The sequence below is a fragment of the Garra rufa genome, chromosome 20 (genome assembly GCF_049309525.1).
Source record: "Garra rufa chromosome 20, GarRuf1.0, whole genome shotgun sequence".
Taxonomy (NCBI): Eukaryota; Metazoa; Chordata; class Actinopteri; order Cypriniformes; family Cyprinidae; genus Garra; species Garra rufa.
Window position 1 is genome coordinate 43,314,533 of NC_133380.1, and position 5,834 is coordinate 43,320,366.

At 33.1% G+C, this 5,834-nt stretch overlaps 1 long non-coding RNA gene across 1 annotated transcript; it reads right to left on the bottom strand.

The window, feature by feature from the left end:
* Positions 1-675: 675 nt before the first annotated feature.
* LOC141294273 (uncharacterized) lies at positions 676-4,745 on the bottom strand. Its single transcript, XR_012340917.1, has 3 exons — positions 4,696-4,745; positions 2,719-2,846; positions 676-1,113 (listed from the first exon to the last, which is right to left on the bottom strand). It is a non-coding gene; the product is annotated as an uncharacterized lncRNA (long non-coding RNA).
* Positions 4,746-5,834: the final 1,089 nt, after the last annotated feature.

Here is a 5,834-nt window from a genome sequence, read left to right on the forward strand (position 1 = left end):
AATTCTCTTTAACACAAACTCTAGCATACACACACATCTTATAATTATGCAAATATACATAATGCCACGTTTCATTAAATAAAAATAATTTTTATTTTCATGAACAAAAACAATATTCCAAAACAAAACCTGTTTTTTTCCCTGAAAAGGTAAAAAACAAAAAATATTTATTTTGAAATATGTCTATACTGTACACAAATGTGTCCATGTGACAATTTTTCGTGCCATAAACTATACTACCACAATACCTCTACCTAATTACCATACAAGATGTTAATTCTAACTTTTTTTAAAAAATGAAACCTTTTACAAATACATCAATATGGAATACAAAACACTCCTACAACACAAAATATACTTAAACAATGTCTGATATAGTAAATCCAAACTAACAATGTAAACACATTCTTAGAACATCCTTAAAACATGATAAAACACATGCCTACTTTTTAAATTAAAATATTATAACAACAACACCGTACCAACACCTTTCCAAATATATAAACTGAAAAAAATGCATGAATAAAATCTACACAAACACAACAATCAACAAAAAAAGTCAAACCACACATCACTGAATACTATTTTATTACTAGTCTAGCAAATGCAGTTCATAATACAACAACACACTACTTAAAATGATAAAAAAAAGAACAATTTACATCTAAAGGCATTTCAAAACTAAATTCAATCATGTCATCATTTCAAAGTTCATTTCAATAGTATCTATACAGTCAATCAAACAATGTCACTGCAAATGAACAATACTCAACTAAGCAAGCAACAGGTCAAATAAAACAACAACAGAAGAAAAAAAAACAATGAAAATTCATCACTAACAAAATCCACAAAAAAAGTTATCATAAACCACACTCAGTCAGGCACCAATTCACCTCTGGCCAAATCAAACCAGCAATTCAACTCAACTACACGCAAGTCAGATTATGCAGGACACTCATGTGGTTCCCAAACTCTTCTTCTGACGATTATCTAAAAAAAAAGGTCTTCATTGGACATCTTTCTGTGACGTTCATCTAGGACTCCTTGTCTCCAGGTCTGTACACATCATCTCTAGGTGCTCATCCACGATCTGCATCTGCTGGCAACAATAACCTCAAAAAAGGAAAGAAAGAGACTAATATTAGCAAATATTACCAATATTATTTCACATCATTTCACACTTTTCCTGTCAAACAAACAAACATATCTCATTTGACTGTTACAACCCAGGGGGTTGATCCTCACGAAAGGGGAGTAACATTAAGTAATTTTAAGAAGAAATACTCGTACGCCATACATGTAACCTTCAGGTGAGGAGAGACACCACAAACGAATGATGCTCCAAATACATGTTTTATTTACAAGCAGTGAAAAAGTAGGTGACATTACAATAAAGAAAACAAACATGTTTACAACTATATACAAATTGATGACACGACAATAAACACTACAAATGACGAGAATAGACCTTTTTCACAGAAACCGGAAATACGCAATCGCAGGGTATGCAGACTTCCTGTGTAATGTCAACACAGCAGAAAGCCGGGTAATTTAAAATTAAAATGGAGAGTGTCTACACAACTTCCCTCGCTGGTTTGTCAAAGATAACTTTTGCAGACCCCATAAGAGTCGTGTAGGAAAACTCCGTCACAAAGAGGAACAAATTGGATAAAGGATATACGTTTTTCCACTAAGAGTTTATCCGCGTTTATACACGCTTAACGTGGCTTAACGTACGTAAAAAATGACCAGAAAACCCCAAATTTCTGTCATACCTTACTTGGAACCTGCTTGGAACGAACACTAACTACTATCAAAAGAACGAGCCCTTATTCCACAGATAAAGTGAATAATATCACGTTAAGCGTTTTCTCCCCCATAGAAGCCCATTATAAGGAAACAGCTTGGTTTATTAACTTACCTTAACAGCGACCAGGGAAGACCAAACTTCTGTTAAATTTCACTTAAAATAAACTCTTGCTGCTCTCAAAAGAACGAGCTCTCATTCAGCATATAAAGTGATCGCGCCCCATAGAAGTCTATTATACCAAAATAAAAGCTTTACGTGGCTTAAAATTTTACTTATAATAAAAACTTTCTGCTGTCAAAATAATTAGCTCTTATTGAGCATATAAAGTGAATAATATAAAGTGAATAATATCACGCTTTTCTCCCTATAGAACTCCATTAAGGAAAAAGCTAACATTGTTTGTTATAATGGACTTCTATGGGGCGCTCACTTTATATGCTGAATGAGAGCTCGTTCTTTTGACAGCAGCAAGTATTTATTATAAGTCAAATTTAACATACGTTTGGTTTTCCCTGGTCGCTGCTGAGGTACGTAAACCACGTTAAGCTGTTTCCTTATAATGGGCTTCTATGGGGGAGAAAACGCTTAACGTGATATTATTCACTTTATATGTGGAATAAGGGCTCGTTCTTTTGATAGTAGTTAATGTTTGTTCCACGTAAGGTCTGACAGAAACTTGCGGTTTCCTGGTCGTTTTTTACATACATTAAGCCACGTTAAGCGTTTTTCACGTTGTTTAACTGGTTACCGGCATACCGGGGCGGAAATGGGTTTACACAGCAATTACGTATTTCCGGCGCAAAATACGGAAGTTGTGAGAAAGGTCTATAGGAGACAAAAAACTGGCAGCATCCAAATCAAAGAAAGAAACAAAAAACAAAACTGCCTAATAAATCCAATCCCCTTACCGTCTCCCTTTCTCTCACGAGTGACATCTTTCCTCCAGCTTTATGCCATGGGCACTGATCTGACTTTGATCAGTGACATCACAGTACACGGGTGAAACAGATCAGTGGTGACAACCAATGAAACGAATCTGCAAAAGTGAAAGTAAAAACAAGACACCAGAGAAAAACACATAAACAGACCATTAATAAAACACAAGGGCAAAACATAACACAAAAACACAAACTCAATTCATACACATCTATTACCAAAATAACAATACCAACCACTTACATAAAATAACTTAAAAAATAATAAATAAATGAACAAACACAAACTTTACAGCAATAACCACAATATATACAATACTACACAAATGACTCTCCAAAATACTTCAACAAACCTACCTGCAAACCTACCTTAAATACTATGTGCTACTGTACCTAAGGCAAAACCTGTATTAAATGATAAATATGGTAACACCAAATATACAATGAATTTAGTTAGTAGAACTGCATTGATAAATAAAATCTATTTACACCATTATTTTGAAAGTCACCTTACAGGATGGTTACACAGCTACCTAAAACAGAACACAGGACTATACTTTTAGAAGTCATTTTCTTAAACTATCTTGACACTTTGACACACTTTTTCTACATTTAATGTCTCTGGTTGTTCTGTTTCTTCATTTCATTCCAGACAAAACTGCTGTCTCTCTAGACCACTGCATACTGCATGTTGTCAAAGTGCTCATCCATAAAAAAAATCTAACTGTATTATTATAATAAATAATGTTGAGAAATGGAAAGTAATATTTATATTAACAAACTAAATTGAAACATAAAAAACATACCAAATTTAGAAAATAAAAATACTTTTTCTTATTAAATAACAATGTTGCCCCTCTGACATAAAACTAGCATAACTCATCAACGAAACGACATATTCTAATTAAATAAATACCTGTTCCCTATAACGCAGCACAATACAATCTTGAAATAAATTGCACTACCAATAAAACCTAATACAAATTTACATTAAAAAACACTATTCTTTAATCAAGCTATTTCACATAACAATAATTACATTTTATATTCATTCTTAAGAACAACTTGTCATGCTACTATGTTATTATTTCTTATGATGACACTAAAACAAATTTCATAAAACAAACACTGCTCTTTTACGTACCATTAGTTAAAAAAGTTACACATTCTTTCATCATTAAATATTGACCTGCTTTCCAACCTAAACAAACAAGAACAAACATACTTTGAACAAAAGAAAAGTATATTCACTTTAAATTCCTCCAATTAAACTGTCTGATCCTATTCACACACACCTGACCACCCTACACCAATATTGTTCAAATCGATACCCACTAAAAATGCTGCAGCTGCTCCTGCATAAACACATCTTTTTTTCTCTTAAAATCATACATAATTATATCATCACATTAAACTTACATTTCTATCACATTTTGTACACCACATAACAAACATAACATATTATACATACCTCCAAACACTACTTCTGACTACTTCCACCTACACACAGCACACAAACATAAGACTGTCACATTCATGGATGTCCTGGACATGGTTCACCAAACTGACCACTTCAATCTCCATAAACATTACTACTGAAACCTGCAGTCCATTACAAATAACATTAGTTATTAACATCAGACATCCACTACTTCAGATATTTACACTCCCTCATTCTTGACAATACCTCCCATACACTTATAAACACAAGCAATGTACACTAATTGTGCAAACAAACCTAATAACCTACACCTACTTCACCACTATAAATTAGAAATATATTAACTTAAAAAATAAACATATGCTAACAGTTAAAAACTATTTTTAAACATTTACTCAATACAATAAATCTTCAACAAAAACTTCTACATATCACTTTACTTCAAAATGGTAATACTATAATGTCATATAAAATATTACAAAAAACAAACAAACAACAACAACACTTACGGTGCACACTTAGCGTTGTAGAAGTCGACCTGCCTCTTACTTCATAATTGTACCTCCAGCAAACGGAACCCACACTCTGTTCATTTCACCTAACACATTACAAACAATAACGATCAAAACAATCGCACATCACATTTAGGTTACATTACTGCTCCGATGACTAAAAAAATTTCCACAAACAATACATCACCTTTCAGATTAGCTTGTTATCTTTAAAATTATACCAAATACATGCCTCTGCGTGCTTCAACAGCTTCAAGCCATTCTAATATATGTCAGATGTACCGATCAATGCATGCGGTGTACTTGAATAGTGCGATTTCTACTGGTTTGGCCTAAACACGTTTCTAATGACGGACGATTACGTCATCGCGTAATGTTTGAAATGGTTTAAACCTCTCAATCTAATTTGTCCAAAAAGACGTCAATCAAACGAAAAATCCAAAATATGCCAAACCCAAAAAACTACTTTACATAATACACTAAAATATATATATACAGTGTTAATTACAAAATAAATGTAACAGTAATTCGTTACGTTACTGAGAAAAAATATGTAATTAAATTACAGTTACTTATGAAAATGTTAAAGATTACAAATGGGGTTACATCTAAACATTTTCTTTAAAAATCTGGAATATGTTGAATAATATTATTCTGCTGCTTTGCCTGTTTTTTATATGCACGACGATGCCTACCATTAATTAAAGCAGTGCTATTCTGATGCGTTTGATTGGTTTTCCGGTTTGAATTTGCGGCGCACCATGTCTGTCGATTGCGTCAATCCTCTTTGTCAGCGCGTTCTTCGTCCACTTTGTGTATTCGAGACCAATATTAAAACATTCATAACAAATTTGCTAGTCTGCTACCTGCCTTTACCAGACACACTTATATTTATGAACTCTTTCACAAAACAATACTGCATTTTCAAACCATTTTAATTTGGAATATCATTTGTAAAATCATTGTTTAGACTAGGCTACTGCGTGATTTTCAGCTGAAACCTGACTAATGATTTGAAGGATGAAAATCCCTGCAGTTTAGTTTATTTTCGAAAAATATAAATCTGTTTTTCTCGAGGGCTTGAAACTTTCCTCTAATGATCGATGTTGACCTAACGTGCCACCTAGTGGACAAAT